The 17,871-nt window shown below is 36.1% G+C and overlaps 1 long non-coding RNA gene across 1 annotated transcript in view; it reads left to right on the top strand.

Annotated features, from left to right (window-relative positions):
• Nucleotides 1-17,871, top strand: part of LOC309647169 — a 227,039-nt gene that overhangs the window by 28,959 nt on the left and 180,209 nt on the right. The gene's annotated exons all lie outside the window — the stretch shown is intronic.

Genomic DNA, 17,871 nt, shown 5'->3' with positions numbered 1-17,871 from the left:
GTGATGAACACAACAATAACTGAAATGAAAAATACACTAGAAGTAATCAATAGCAGAATAACTGAAGCAGAAGAACGAATAAGTGACCTGGAAGATAGACTGTTGGCAATAACTGCCAAGGAGCTGAATTAAAAAAAAAAAAAAAGAATGAAGAGAAATGAGGACAGTCTCAGAGACATCTGGCACAACATTAAATGTACCAACATTCAAATTATAGGAGTCCCAGAAGAAGAAGAGAAAGAGAAAGGGTCTGAGAAAATATTTGAAGAGATTATAGTCGAAAACATCCCTAACATGGGAAAGGAAATAGCCACCCAAGTCCAGGAAGCTCACAGAGTAACATACAGGATAAACCCAAGGAGAAACACACCAAGACACATATTAATCAAGCTAACAAAAATTAAATTCAAAGAAAAAATATTAAAAATGGCAAGGGAAACGCCACAAATAACATACAAGGGAATCCCCATACAGTTATCAGCTGATTTTTCAGCAGAAATTCTTCAGGCAAGAAGGGAGTGGCAGAATATATTTAAAGTGATGAAAAGGAAATACCTACAACCAATATTACTCTACCCAGCAAGGATCTCATTCAGATTAGACAGAGAAATCGAAAGCTTTACAGACAAGCAAAAGTTAAGAGACTTCAGCACCACCAAACCAGCTTTACAACAAATGCTAAAGGAACTTCTCTAGGCAAGAAACACAAGAGAAGAAAAAGATCCACAGAAACAAACCCAAAACTATTAAGAAAATGGTAATAGGAACATACATATTGATAATTCCTTAAACGTGAATGGATTAAATGCTCCAACCAAAAGACACAGGCTTGCTGAATGGATACAAAAACAAGATCCATATATATGCTGTCTACAAGAGACCCACTTCAGACCTAGGGACACATACAGACTGAAAGTGAAGGGATGGAAAAAGATATTCCATGCAAATCGAAATCAAAAGAAAGTTCGAGTACCAATACTCATATCAGATAAAATAGACTTTAAAATAAAGACTATTACAAGAGACAAAGAAGGACACTACATAATGATCAAGGGAGCAATCCAAGAAGAAGATATAACAATTGCAAATATTTATGCACCCAACATAGGAGCACCTCAATACATAAGGCAACTGCTAACAGCCATAAAAGAGGAAATCAACAGTAATACAACAATAGTGAGGGACTTTAACACCTCACTTACACCAATGGACAGATCATTGAAACAGAAAATTAATAAGGAAACACAAGCTTTAAATGACATAATAGACCAGATAGATTTAATTGATATTTATAGGACATTCTATCCAAAAACAGCAGATTACACTTTCTTCTCAAGTGCACACGGAACATTCTCCAGGATAGATCACATCTTGGGTCACAAATCAATTCTCAATAAATTTAAGAAAATTGAAATCATATCAAACATCTTTTCTGACCACAGTGCTATGAGATTAGAAATCAATTACAGAGGAAAAACACGTAAAAAAAACAAACACATGGAGGCTAATCAATATGTGACTAAACAAGCAAAAGATCACTGAAGAAATCAAAGAAGAAATCAAAAAAATACCTAAATACAAATTACAATGAAAACATGACGACCCAAAACCTATGGGATGCAGCAAAAACAGTGCTAAGAGGGAAGTTTATAGCAATACAAGCCTACCTCAAGAAACAACAAACATCTCAAATAAACAATCTAACCTTACACCTAAAGGAGCTAGAGAAAGAAGAACAAACAAAACCCAAAGTTAGTAGAAGGAAAGAAATCATAAAGATCAGAGCAGAAATAAATGAAATAGAAACAAAGAAAACAATAGCAAAGATCAATAAAACTAAAAGCTGGTTCTTTGAGAAGATAAACAAAATTGATAACCCATTAGCCAGACTCATCAAGAAGAAGAGGGAGAGGACTCAAATCAATAAAATTAGAAATGAAAAAGGAGAAGTTACAACAGACACCACAGAAATACAAAGCATCCTAAGAGACTACTACAAGCAACTATATGCCACAAAAATGGACAACCTGGAGGAAATGGATAAATTCTTGGAAAGGTACAACTTTCTAAGACTGAACCAGGAAGAATTAGAAAATATACACAGATCAATAACAAGTAATAAAACTGAAACTTCAAATAAAATCTTCCAACAAACAAAAGTCCAGGACCAGATGGCTTCATAGATGAATTCTATCAAACATTCAGAGAAGAACTAACACCTATCCATCTCAAACTCTTTTTAAAACTTGCAGAGGGGGGCTTCCCTGGTGGCGCAGTGGTTGAGAATCTGCCTGCCAATGCAGGGGACACGGGTTCGAGCCCTGGTCTGGGAGGATCCCGCATGCCACGGAGCAACTAGACCCATGAGCCACAACTACTGAGCCTGCGCGTCTGGGTCCTGTGCTCCACAACAAGAGAGGCCGCAATAGTGAGAGGCCCGTGCACCGTGATGAAGAGTGGCCCCCGCTTGCCGCAACTAGAGAAAGCCCTCGCACAGAGACAAAGACCCAACACAGCCATAAATAAATTAATTAATAAATAAAGCCAGAAAACATCTTTAAAAAAAAAAAAAAAAAACTTGCAGAGGGACAAACACTCCCAAACTCATTCTACGAGGCCTCCATCATCCTGATACAAAAACTAGACAAAGATATCACAAAAAAAGAAAATTACAGACAATATCACTGATGAACATAGACACAAAAATCCTCAACAAACTAATAGCAAACAGAATCCAACAACACATTGAAAGGATCGTACACCATGACCAAGTGGGATTTATCCCAGGGATGCAAGGATTCTTCAATATATACAAATCAATCAATGTGATACACCATATTAACAAATTAAAGAATAAAAACCATATGATCGGGCTTCCCTGGTGGCGCAGTGGTTGAGGGTCCACCTGCCAATGTGGGGGACATGGGTTCGGGCCCTGGTCTGGGAAGATCCCACATGCCACGGAGCCACTACACCCGCAAGCCACAACTACTGAGACTGCGCACCTGGAGCCCGTGCTCCACAACAAGAGAAGCCACCGCAATGAGAGGCCCACGCACCACAATGAAGAGTAGCCCCCACTCACTGCAACTAGAGAAAGCCCGTGCACAACAACGAAGACCCAGCACAGCCAAAAATAAATTAAATAAATTAAAAAAATATATATGATCATCTCAATAGATGCAGAAAAAACTTTTGACAATATTCAACAATGATTTATGATAAAAAAAAGCTCTCCAGAAAGTGGGGAGTGGAGGAGCCTACCTCAATGTAATAAAAGCCATATATGACAAACCCACAGCCAACATCATTCTCAATGGTGAAAAACTGAAAACATTTCCTCTAAGATCAGGAACAAGACAAGGGTGCCCACTCTCACCACTATTATTCAACATGGTTTTGGAAGTCCTAGCCACAGCAATCAGAGAAGAAAAAGAAATAAAAGGATTCTAAATTGGAAAAGAAGAAGTAAAACTGTCATTCTTTGCAGGTGACATGATACTATACGTTGAAAATCTTAAAGATGCCACCAGAAAACTACTAGAGCTAATCAATGAATTTGGTAAAGTTTCAGGATACTAAATTCATGCACAGAAATCTCTTGCATTCCTATACATTAGCAATGAAAGATCAGAAAGAGAAATTAAGGAAACAACCCCATTTACCATTACATCAAAAAGAATAAAATACCTAGGAATAAACCAACTTAAGGAGGCAAAAATCTATACTCAGAAAAGTATAAGATACTGATGAAAGAAATCAAAGATGACACAGACAGATAGAGAGATAGATATACCATATTCTAGGATTGGAAGAATCAATATTGTCAAAATGACTATATTACCCAAAGCAATCAACAGATTCAATGCAATCCCTATCAAATTACCAATGGCATTTTTCACAGAATTAGAACAAAAAAGTTTACAGTTTGTATGGAAACACAGAAGACCCCAAATAGCCAAAGCAATTTTGAGAAAGAAAAATGGAGCTGGAGGAATCAGGCTCCCTGACTTCAGACTATACTACAAAGCTACAGTAATCAAGGCAGTATGGTATGGTACAAAACCAGAAATATAGATCAGTGGCACAGGATAGAAGCCCAGAGATAAACCCATGCACCTATTGTCAAGTAATCTATGAGGAAGGAGGTAAGAATATACAGTGGAGAAAAGACAATCTCTTCAATAAGTGGTGCTGGGAAACTGGACAGCTACTGACCTAAAGATTAAATTAAGGGCTTCTCTAGTGGTGCAGTGGTTAAGAGTCCACCTGACAATGCATGGGACATGAGTTCAAGCCCTGGTCCAGGAAGATCCCACATGCCACAGAGCAACTAAGCCCTCGTGCCACAACTACTGGAGCCTGCACGCCTAGAGCCTGTGCTCCGCAACAAGAGAAGCCACTGCAATGAGAAGACTGTGCACCACAACGAAGAGTAGCCCACATTCACCACAACTAAGCCCACATGCAGCAACAAAGACCCAACGCAGCCCAAAACAGATTAATTAATTAATTAATTTTTTTTAAAAACCTAAAAATAGAACTACCATATGACCCAGCAATCCCACTACTGGGCATATACCCTGAGAAAACCATAATTCAAGAAGACACATGCACCCCAATATTCATTGCAGCATTATTTACAATAGCCAGGACATGGAAACAACCTAAATGTCCATCAACAGATGAATGGATAAAGAAGAAGTGGTACATATATACAATGGAATATTACTCAGCCATAAAAGGGAACAAAATTGGGTCATTTGTACAGACGTGGGTGGACCTAGAGTCTGTCATACAGAGTGAAGTAAGTCAGAAAGAGAAAAGCAAATATTGTATATTAACACATATATGTGGATCCTAGAAAAATGGTATAGATGAACTTATTTGCATATAAGGAATAGAGACGCAGAGGTAGAGAACAGACGTGTGGACACGGTGGGAAAGGGGAGGGTGGGACGAATTGGGAGATTAGGATTGACATATATACACTACCATGTGTAAAGTAGCTAGTGGTAACCTGCTGTATAGAACAGGGAGCTCAGCTCGGTGCTCTGTGATGACCTAGATGGGTGGGATTGTGGGGGGGCTAGGAGAGAGGTCCAAGAGGGAGGAGATATATGTATACATATAGCTGATTCACTTTGCTGTACAGAAGAAACTAGCACAACTTTGTAAAGCAACTATACTCCAACAACAAAAAATCATACAACTATAAAAATTGGTAAATTTGATGACATTAAAATTTTAAATGTCTTCTCTTCTAAGTCATCACTGAGGGGACGGAAAGGCAAACTATGGAGTAGAAGAAGACATGTGCAATGTGTAAATTTCACAAACAATAAAAATATTTTGTATAATTTTTTCATTAATAATCATGAAAATGCAAACAAAGCACCATAAGATGTCATGATACACCCTCCAGGAAAACTAAAATTAAAAAGACTGATCATATCAAGTGTTAGAGAAAACTTGAAGCCACAGGAACCTTTGTATATTACAGGTGGAAGAATAAATTGCTACAATTGCTTTGGAAGAATATTTGACAGCCCTATTGAAGTTGAATATACACAAGCCTTATGAACCAACAATCCTACCCTAGGTAGTTACCAAAAGAAAAGTGAACCAAGAGACATTTACAAAAATGTTCATGTCAGGATTTTTTATAGCAACTTAATGTCCATCAGCAATAAAATGGTGCTATATGCCATGGAATACTATGCCGCACAGAAAATTAACTGTGGCAATGGGTGAATGTCATAAAAATAATATTGAGCAAGAGAAGCCAGACACAAAAGAACACGTTATTTTATTTCTATAGAGTTTGAAAACAAACAAAACTAACTATAATGTTTAGAAATGCACATTTTGGCAAAAAAAAAGTGTAAAGAAAAGCAAAGAAGCAAGTATCATAAAAGTCAGGATAGGGGATACATCCAGCAGGAGAAGCTGTGGGATGTGACTCAAAGAGCTATGCAAGGGGCTTCTGGGATGTCATCAGCCTGCCATATCTGTCCCTGTCAGTGGCTACATGGTTGTTCACTTTATAATCCTTTATTAAATTGTATATAATGTGGTCTGTACATTTCTATGTGCATATTTCACAATTTTAAAATTGTGAATATAAAATAGTATATATAAATAATATAATATAATATAAAAACAAACCAAGAAGTGTTTCTTATAAAGATCTCCTGCAAAAATTGACACTATTAACCATTAACCACTCCATTATGTATTAAACACTCTAAACACAAAAGCATAACCTGTGGTTAATAAACACTGTGAAGGTACATCAAAACAAGAGTACAGTCTAAACTCATTATCTCCCATCTCCAACCTTCCCCCTCTTCCTGTACACCCTACCTCATTGAATTTATTCATTACATTCTAATTGAATACTACACTTGAAGCGTATTCTCAGAGTACTCTGCTAGACTCTGAAGATATAAAGATGCATAATACACATTTTCTTTGCCTTAGCAAAATACCTGGAATACCGTAGGTATCCAATAAAAGTTAAGTGAACAAATTCATTTATTATTATATCCCCAAAGTATTTACAATCTAATAAGTCCACCAGCTCATAGTTCAGAGCACAGCTCCAATACTTGAGCAATCGTTCCCAAGAATTCCCAAGATTTGATTAAACTAATACACATGTAGGTAGTATGAAATAGACTAAGTCACTCTGGAACCAGATACTACTCCTCTGATCTGAAGTATGGGTTGAAATAGATTGTTGACTCTGTCAAGGGAAAACAGAAATCATGTGACCTTCCCCCCAGCTGCCGAACTACTCAAGATATATGATAAAAGTCTCTACTTAAATATGATCTTAATATTTTAATCAGCCAAAAGATATTTATTAACAAGGCTCTGGGGTCAGCCTGCCTGAGTCTGACTCCCAGCTCTGCCCTTCAGCAGCCAGTGACCTTGGTAAATCAGCCACCCTGCACCTCATCTCTGTAATCTCATCACTCACTGAAAGTGTTAGGAGTTGCAATGATAAGGAAATGAGGAATGAACAGACTAATGTGTGCAAAGTTCTTATGACTATGCTGGCACAAAGAAATTGATCAATAAATGTGAGCTCTTGTGATTCATCCAGCAAATATATATTAAGCACCTCTTATTGGATAGGCATTAGGAATACATTTAATGAACAAATCAAATGTGATTGCTGCCTTCACGGAATTTTCAGTGCAAAACAACAGGCAAATAAACAAGCAAGCAAAATATATTCCTGAATAGGTGACTATTTTTTGGTTCTGGTTTTGGTTTTAACTGGGGAGCTATTCCATTTATCTGAAGTTTTATGACTCCCTTCCCTCTACACTTCCCAAGAGAGTATCTAAACTGGCAACCAGAGGGAATTCCCCCAAAAGACACTATGTTCCCCAGTCTACAGTTCTCAGTTGGAAATGACAAAGAAAAGCAGCAAGTGGCTTTGAAGTCCAGTTTGTAAGCTACATTAACACTACCCCATCCTACCTGCCAGTTTTCTTTTCCATTCTGCTTTCTTCCTCTATTGTTTTGAACAACAGATACATGTAAAACAGGACAGAAAGATGGAAGGAAGATGTTTCTGAGGCAGAGAAAACAGAGAGAAAGACAGAAACAGGCTGTCCAGAATTGAGCCAGAATATTTATGGGATAGATATTTTTATTCTAAAATTGAATCTTAATTATTTTAACATATATACCTCACTGTTCCTTTACAGGAAATCGAGTCAAACTACAATGTCTCTACAGATATGCTAGTGAAATAAAAATGTTACCGTTTTAAGACAATAAATACTTCAGTGGAAAAATAAAGAAGCAATGTAAATGTGTATGAGAAAACCAGCAGTGGGCTTTTGATTACCTTGGGTCTCCAGAGTTCTTTCTACATTGAGTATATTACAGAAAGAAAAGGAACATTCTCTCAGACTAGTCATTTATTATTTATTTTATGCCTTAATTATTTGTGGGAATTCCTGACAGCTTTTTACTCAGCCAGTTCTACTGACAGTCAAATTTGTACATTAAGGAGAAGGAAGACAAAGTATCAACTTGAGAGGAGAAAACCAAGCTGGCAGCTGAGTGGTTATGAGCTTCATAGCTGCAAATTTAGAAATAATTTGATTTAAGGAGGATAATAAAGAAAAAATGATGCTAATGACGCAATTTGACCCCTTTCATAGGAGATGTTTTGAGAACGTCACTGGTAAAAAGAAAGGTAGCTATAAGTCACTAGATTTGGGAGTTTTCCTTCGCTCTGCTCCGGTTGTCATATCGTGGCTGTCTATGACTATAGGAGACCCTTGTACATCCCTGGAGAGAGACAGCACTTGGTTCTGGAGCAAGGGGATGATGGTGTGATAATAATGATTCAGGAAAGTTAATTTGGTAGCATGAGGATTTATTGGAGTCCATTCATTCATTCATTCACACATACAAAGAATACCATGCACTCTTTTAAGTATTAGGTTAGGAGACTATTTAAGTAATCTAGTTTGAAAGAATGAACATTTGAACCAGAATAGTAGCTCTAATACCTTCCTAATTCCTACAAATTAGTTTATTTCAATCAGAAAGAGTTTCTGTTTCTTTTGGTACTGGCTTTAGTTTTGGTTTATTGAGGTTGTTTACATCTTTGTTGTTGTTTCTCTGTTTTCACTTATTTGTTTGTTTTTTAGGCATGATCAATTATGTTCATTCACCCACGCACAAAAACTCATCCTTGTATCCTAAAGATCAATAGAACTCATTGACTATCTAGGATAAGACCTATTTTGAAGACTTCACCCAAGGTTTTATTCTTTTATTGTTATTTCTAACACCCAAATATAACAGTTACCATTTCTGGAGACCTATTCAGTTACTGACTGTTCTTGCTACTTTAAACCCAATATAACTATTCCTTATAACAAAATAGAAAGAAAATTATTATTACTATTCCTATTTTACAGATTGAAAACTTGAGGTTCAGTGAGGTTAATAATAGCTCCATAACTCGTTAACAGTGGAGCTCCATAACTCGTTAACAGTGGAGCATAATAGCTCCATAACTCGTTAACTCGTTAACTTGTCTGGCTCAAAAGCCCATGTTCTTCAGGGTTTTACTTATTTTGTTCCTTTCATAAAAATTTGACCTTAAAGAGTAGCACAATGACAATTACAATGTCTCTAAATTTATATCAAAATGGGAAACTGCTCTTGATTTTATTATAGCAGTTCTCCAGAGGATTTATTCCAGCAGCTTCTGATAAGAGAGTGAGCACACAAGACAGGCATTATTTGTTCCCCATGCACACGCACCAGGATCTCATGTTTCCTCATTGCCTTGCATATCACACTCTTTTCTTTGAAGGGAATCCCATTTTCCCACCTGCATCCGTCATTTATCTGTCATCCCATTCACCTGGTGAGGTTTTTAACTAGACGATTTTTTTTTTAATCTTTTTTGGCTAACCTTGTCTCTCCAGCTCTTTACTCTGACTACAGTTTTAAAGTTCAGCTCATCTTCTTGTCCCCAGTACACCATCTTGGGAGTAGTAATTAAAACAGGTGCAAAATTTTGCAGTTAACATATTAAAAGATAGGGTCAACCTGTTTAGGTTGGTCTGAGCTTCCGTTTCATCTTACAGGAGCCACACTGCAGTATCCTATACAACCTGAGCAGAGTAATTTAGGAGTGGTTTAAGGAGGGAGCTTCAAGGTGCTGTTGCTTAAGGTTTGAAGAGTGACCCATACAGCAAGAGCATGACCCCTTCTCAAACACCCCTCGGAGCAGCAGATGTACTCTGCTGAAATCTCACCTCCCTCTTCTGATGTAGCTGATGAAAGTGCTTCTGAAGAAGAGCAAAGACCTGTGTTATCACAAGGCATAGCATTTCCCCATTGCATTTGAATTGAGTATATTGCTTTTTCAGTTTTGCTAAGATTACACAAAAATGTAATTACCTAAACACTATTCACCTGGGAACCCTGAATGCTAAGACAGCCGCCCTGAGGGAGAGAAGCTTCCAAATGGTGGAGATGCTTTTTCCCTGAATCTAGAATTCTGCCTGGTTTCATCAGTTATAATTAACCCAGGCAGCATAGGAAAGCAGTGTGCATTTTTACACTGCTCTAGAACCCCATAGTTGCTCCATGTGGGAAAACATGTGTACTTATTTTTTTATGTAGGATTTTGTGAGCTCAGTGTTCTCCTTTCCAATTTTTTCCTATTTAGTCTGCCCAGAGACCTTGTGAATACCCGTGTATTCTCTGCAAATAAAATTCAGTTTGAGATTAGCTTTATTTTAAAAATAGTAGTTGAACCTAGTCATATGAGTTTGGGGCCTAAATGAGAACTTAAATTTGGATTAATATCCCCAGCTGGTGCCCCAGGTTTCAAGTACTTTTGAAAGCAGGATAAAAGTTCAGGCCAGGGAAACAAGAGAAATACTGTGTTTTGTTTTTTCAATCTTTTAGTGAAGCAGTAAAATTAGGGTAGCTGTAATTCTAGTTGTTTAGCAGCCAACATTATTATCTCAATAACCATATCTACACACAGGAAATTATGTGTCTTAGAAAAAAATCAATACTTTGTGTGGCTTGCTCTTTATTTTTTTAATTGAGGTATAGTTCATTTACAATATTATATTAGTTTCAGGTGTACAACATAGTGATTCAAAAATTTTATAGATTATATGCCATTTATAGTTATTATAAAATATTGGCTATATTCCCTGTGCTGTGCAATATATCCTTGTAGCTTATTTATTTTATACATTGTGTTTTGTAGCTATTAATTCCCTACCCCTATCATCCCCTCCCCTCTTCCCTCTCCCTTCTGATACCCACTAGTTTGTTTTCTATATCTGTGAGTCTGTTTTTTGTTATGTTTACTAGTTTGTTTTATTTTTTAGATTCCATACATAAGTAATATCATACAATATTTGTCTTTTTCTGTCTGACTTATTTCACTAAGTATAATACCTCCAAGTCCATCCATGTTGTTGCAAATGGAAGAATTTCACTCCTTTTTATGACTGAGTAGTATTCTAGTGTGTGTGCATGTGTGTGTGTGTGTGTGTGTGTGTGTGTGTGTGTGTGTATATATATATATATATATATATATATATATATATGCCACATCTTCTTTATCCATTCATCTGTTGATGGACATGTAGGTTGCTTCCATATCTTGGCTACTGTTAATAACACTGCTATGAACATTGGGGTGCCTGTATCTTTTCAAATTAGTGTTTTTATTTTCTTCAGATAAAAACCCAGGAGTGGAATTGCTGGATCACATGGTAATTCCATTTTTAGTTTTTTGAGGAACCTCTATACTTTTTCACAGTGGGTGTACCAATTTACATTTCCACCAACAAGGTACAAGGGCTCTCTTATTTGGCTTGCTCTTTAAAAAGCAAAAACATTTTTTACTTGAGGTTGGCAAAAGGGACAGTGAGAATAGAGAATGAGAAGGAAAAGAAAATAAAATAGGAAAGGCAATAACAATTTTATATGTTTTAAACAAATTTTAGAGATTGATGCATGTGAAGCAAATAACATAGTACCAGTCATATAAGTTCTAGTTAGGAAGAGAAAGAAGCGAGATGAGGTACTGCCATCACCTTCATCTTCATCATAATTGTATATCCAATTATGATACAGTATATCTTACTTCATTTGAGCCTAATAACATCTCTGAGTAGATAGCTGGGATAGCTAGTGATAATATTAGTATTACATGTAATGTTGGTTGAGGTCAACAAAATCTTTATTGAGTCAGGCACAGCACTAGGTGCTGAAAATGCAGTGATTAGAGGGAAAATGTCCAGTTCTAAGAAGGCAGTTTGAAATATACATGCCCCAAATCTCACTAAAACTATAGCAAAGAATTTTTTTCTAAAGATAGACATTAGCCATGGAAATACAGAACCCTAGAGAGAAGATATGAGCAATAAAATGTTGGATCAGAAAGAATGTAAGATCCTCCATTACCACTGATATTCCAAATGAGGCATGAACACATATATTCATAGGCTTGACTGAGGAGAGGGAGAATACCTCATTTTTCTATGGAACAAAGAGGTGTCCTGGCCCTGAAGCATAGCTTGGGAGTTCCCACACTGTAGCTGCCAAAACAACCTGAGCTCTCCCTGTAATTTAATGAGCTGAATCATCCCCATGGAACCAGATCCTTGCCCAATCCTAGAAATGGGGAGGGAGGGAGGGAGCAGAAAGACCAAAAATCTGTCTCTCCTTAGGAAGGTTGTTGAAAGCTTTAGGGGAAAAGGTTAGATCCTTCTTTACTCCCACTCTCACACCACCACCACCCCTGCCAAGAGATGAGAAGTTTATTCTCTAGAGAAAGTAAAGGGTCTTTGGCAAAGTAGAAAAGATGTATGCCATGCTGAAAAGAAAGAAATTAAGTGGCCATATGTGTGTTGATGCTACATGGAGAAGCCCCTAGCCCTCTTCCTCCAGTCAACCTCTAGAGACTTTGTAGTTAGTCTTTTACTCTTTAAGCAGGAGAGAAAAAAGCAACTTCTCTGGAAACCTAACACTAACCCTAACCAACTCCCTTCCCACACACAAAGGGGCCTAAAGATATTGACACCAGGAATTCCTCCAGAAATGTCTCACCCAGACTATCTGGCAATAAAGCTCGAAGTCAGATAGCACTACTCATACCCTCAGAGTTTCCAAACAGTTTGTTAATGCTCCAGTCTTAATCATGAATAGACAATCAAGAATAATGAGACATCTAAGAGAAAATTCTGATGTGGAGTCTAACACTAAAACAAAACAAACAAAAGCAACTTGGAGAAAACATAAACTATGCAATGAGAAAAAAATCAACAATAACAATAACAACAACAACTATTATTACTACCCTTTGAGACATAAGAGAGTTATTTTATTCATGAAATAAGAAGTTGATGCTATTAAAAAGAACTTTTAGAATTTAGCAATATCATAGCAAAAATGAAACAAAACAGAAACTCAATAGAGGGCTGAAAGAAAATGTTAGAGTAATTGTCACAAAAGTAGGTTAAAAATAAGAGATGGAAAATGTATGAATATTATTTCAAGAGGTCCAACATTCAAATAATAGGTTTTCAGAATGAAAGTACCAAGAAAATTGAGGGGAAACATTATCGAAGAAAGAATGTAAGAAAATTTCCAACAACTGCAAACCATATGTATCCAGATTGAAAAGGACCATGGAATGCCCAACAAATTGATGAAAATCGACCCATACCAGGGCTAATCATTGTGAAATTTCAGAAACCTGGGAAAAAAGTTCTACTAGCTTATCAAAAAAAAAAGGAGAAGAAGAAGAACAGAGGACATATAAAGGAACAATGATCTGAATAGCACACTGGAAGCAATAGAGTAATGCCTTCAAAAGTCTGAAATAAAATTATTTCTAACCTAGAATTCTATATCCAGCCAAATGTTCCATCAACTGTCAGGGTAAAACAAGGACATTTTTAGATCTTCAAGATGCAAAACAAAACCAGAAAACAAAAACAAAAAACAATGTATCTACTTTACTAAGAGAGTGGAAAATGTCTGTCACCAAAATATGTGAATAAACCAAGAGATCAGAAAACAAAGAAAGAAAAAACCCAAAACTAGACGAAAAGGAAGGGAATCTGTAGAGAAGGGAGAAGTCCCACAGAAGCCACTCATTCAGACTGAAGCAGTGCAATTCAGGAACCAGGTTTTGGGCAGCTGTCACCATGCCCTTTGTCATTCAACTATCTTTTCTTTTTTTTTTTTTTTTTTTGATTTTTATTTATTTATATTTTTATACAGCAGGTTATTACTTACCTATTTTACACATATTAGTGTATATATGTTGATCCCAATCTCCAAATTCATCCCACCAACACCACCCCCACCCCAACTTACCCCCCTTGGTGTCCATAAATTTGTTCTCTACATCTGTGTCTCTATTTCCGTCTTGCAAACCAGTTCATCTGTACCCTTTTTCTAGATTCCACATATATGTGTTTATATACGATATTTATATTCCTCTTTCTGACTTACTTCACTCTGTATGACAGTCTCTAGGTCCATCCACGTCTCTACAAATGACCCAATTTCGTTCCTTTGTATGACTGAGTAATATTCCATTGTATATATGTACATCTGCTTTATCCATTCATTTGTTGATGGGCATTTAGGTTGCTTCCATGACCTGGCTATTGTAAATAGTGCTGCAATGAACATTGGGGTGCATGTGTCTTTTTGAATTATGGTTTTCTCTGGGTATATGCGCAGTAGTGGGATTGCTGGGTCATATGGTAATTCTATTTTTAGTTTTTTAAGGAACCTCCATACAGTTCTCCATAGTGGCTGTATCAATTTAAATTCCCACCAACAGTGCAAGAGGGTTACCTTTTCTCCACACCTTTTGAGCATTTGTTCTCTGTAGATATTTTGATGATGGCCATCCTGACTGGTGTGAGGTGGTACCTCATTTTAGTTTTGATTTGCATTTCTCTAATAATTAGTGATGTTGAGCAGATTTTCATGTGCCTCTTGGCCATCTATATGTCTTCTTTGGAGAAATGTGCATTCAGGTCTTCTGTCCAGTTTTTGATTGGGTTGTTTTTTTGTTTTTTAATATTGAGCTGCATGAGCTGTTTATATATTTTGGGGATTAATTCTTTGTCCACTGATTCATTTGCAAATATTTTCTCCCATTCTGAGGGTTGTCTTTTCATCTCGTTTATAGTTTCCTTTGCTGTGCAAAAGCTTTGAAGTTTCATTAAGTCCCATTTGTTTATTTTTGTTTTTATTTCCATTACTCTAGGAGGTGGTTCAAAAAAGATCTTGCTGTGATTTATGTCAAAGAGTGTTCTTCCTATGTTTTCCCCTAAGAGTTTTATACTGTCCAGTCTTACATTTAGGTATTTAATCCATTTTGAGTTTATTTTTGTGTATGGTGTTAGGGAGTGTTCTAATTTCATTCTTTTACATGTAGCTGCCCAGTTTTCCCAGCACAACTTATTGAAGAGATTATCTTTTCTCCATTGTATATCCTTGACTCCTTCGGCAGAGATTAGTTGACCATAGGTGTGTGAGTTTATCTCTGGGCTTTCTATGCTGTTCCATTGATCTATATTTCTGTTTTTGTGCCAGTACCATATTGTCTTGATTACTGTAGCTTTGTAGTATAGTCGGAAGTCAGGGAGTCTGATTCCTCCAGCTCCGTTTTTTCCCCCTCATGATTGCTTTGGTTATTCGGGGTCTTTTTTGTCTCCATACAAATTTTAAGATTTTTTTGTTCTAGTTCTGTAAAAAATGCCATTGGTAATTTGATAGGGATTGCATTGAATCTGTAGATTGCTTTGGGTAGTATAGTCATTTTCACAATATTGATTCTTCCAATCCAAGAACGTGATATATATCTCCATCTGTTTGTGTCATCTTTGATTTCTTTCATCAGTGTCTTATAGTTTTCTGAGTACAGGTCTTTTACCTCCTTAAGAAGGTTTATTCCTAGGTATTTTATTATTTTTGTTGCAATGGTGAATGGAATGTTCCCTTAATTTCTCTTTCTGATCTTTTGTTGTTAGTGTATAGGAATGCAAGTGATTTCTGTGCATTAGTTTATCCCAGGGATGCAAGGATTCTTCAATATATGCAAATCATTCAATGTGATACACCATATTAACAAATTGATTAATAAAAACCATATGATCATCTCAATAGATGCAGAAAAAGCTTTTGACAAAATTCAACACCGATTTATGATAAAAACTCTCCAGAAAGTGGGCACAGAAGGAACCTATCTCAACATAATAAAGACCATATATGACAAACCCACAGCCAACATCATTCTCAATGGTGAAAAACTGAAAGCATTTCCTCTAAGATCAGGAAAAAGACAAAGATGTCCACTCTCACCACTATTATTCAACATAGTTTTGGAAGTCCTAGCCACGGCAATCAGAGAAGAAAAAGAAATAAAAGGAATCCAAATTGGAAAAGAAGAAGTAAAACTGTCACTGTTTGCAGATTACATGATACTATACATAGAGAATCCTAAAAATTCCACCAGAAAACTACTAGAGCTAATCAATGAATTTGTTAAAGTTGCAGGATTCAACTATTTTTTCAATCTGACTAAACTACTGAATGATGTGCTCTTTTGAACAAGCAAGTAAAACCAAGAAGGAAGAAGACATAAAATCCAAGAAATGGGTAAACAAATTCAGAAGAAAGGTAAAGAGAATTCCAAGTAAAGAAAAAGGAAAACTTAAGATACTATCTGGGAATACCAAATGAAATAATCTGTCAAAAGATTTCGCTAAGAAAAAAATTGTAACTATACATACCTTAATGCTATGAAAATGATGCTGAGAGACTAATAAAAAATATGAGAAGAATAAGTGCAAGTGGAAAAATTATTAACTTTAGTAACAACAAAAATAAGTAAAAAAACATAATCACATGACAGCATTCATTTGTAAATAGTATATGCATAGGCATAATAATGAATAATAAAAATGAATAATATTTAATCAAAGCTACAACTATATTGGGAGGATGGGGAAAATAGAGTTGTTAGTTAAAATTAAGTCTAGAAAGTCAGTAGAAAATATGTAAAACAAAAATAGTAATAAACACACTTATTTAGAAATACAAGGGTGTGAAATGCCTGAAGAAACAATTAAAAAAGACCAACCCTGTTACCAGTTGGAAGGGGTCTGGGTGTCAGTGAAGTGCAATGGGTGGGGAACTGCTGAATTTTATTATTAATATTTTAGTATTATTTAGCTTTTTAAACCATGTATATATTATATTGATAAAAAATTTAATTGATTAAAATGCCTAGCTCAGTCACCGTTTTATCTCCTGTACCCAGCACATTGATTATCATATAGTAAGCCTTTTTTTTAAATTAAAGTATAGTTAATTTACAATGTTGTGTTAGTTTTAAGTGTACAGCAGGTGATTCAATTTTATATATATATATATATATATATATATATATATATTCTTTTTCAGATTCTTTTCCATTATAAGTTATTGTAAGATATTGAGTATAGTTCCCTGTGCTATGCAGTAGGTCCTTGTCATTTACCTATGTTATATATAGTAGTGAGTATGTGTTAATCCCAAACTCCTAATTTATCTCTCCACCACCTCCACTATCCCCTTTGGTAACCAAAAGTTTGTTTTCTATGTCTGTGGGCCTATCTCTGTTTTGTAAATAAGTTCATTTGTATAATTTTTTCAGATTTCACATATAAGTGATATCATATATTTGTCTTTCTCTGTCTGACTTATTTCACTTAATATGATAGCCTCTAGGCCCATCCATGTTGCTGCAAATGACATTATTTCATTTTTTTATGGTTGCATCATATTCCATTGTATATATGTGTATATATGTACCATATCTTCTTTATCCATTCATCTCTCGATGGACATTTAGGTTGTTTCCATGTCTTGGCTATTGTGAATACTGCAGCTATGAACATTTGGGTGCATGTATCATTTGAATTAGAGTTTTCTCCAGATGTGTGCCCAGGAGTGGGATTGCTGGATCATATAATAACTCTATTTTTAGTTCTTTTAAGGAACCTCCATACTGTTCTCCATAGTGGCTGCACAAATTTACATTCCCATCAGCACTGTTGGAGGGTTCCCTTTTCTCCACACCCTCTCCAGCATTTACCATTTGTAGACTTTTCAATGATAACCATTCTGACTGGCGTGAGGTGAATAGTTGGCTTTTAATAGAATTTATTGAAAGTGAAAAAAAAGGACAAGTCATGATCCTATTCTACAGGAGTCCTCAACAGAATAAATGGAGCATATGGAGAAAAATTCATAGAATGGGTGCAGTTAGTTATGTCCCATCTC

Source organism: Balaenoptera physalus (assembly GCF_965194825.1).
Source record: "Balaenoptera physalus genome assembly, chromosome: 17".
NCBI classification, from domain to species: domain Eukaryota; kingdom Metazoa; phylum Chordata; class Mammalia; order Artiodactyla; family Balaenopteridae; genus Balaenoptera; species Balaenoptera physalus.
Note: the sequence above shows the minus strand (reverse complement) of the source record. Positions and strands in the feature narration are given on the sequence as shown.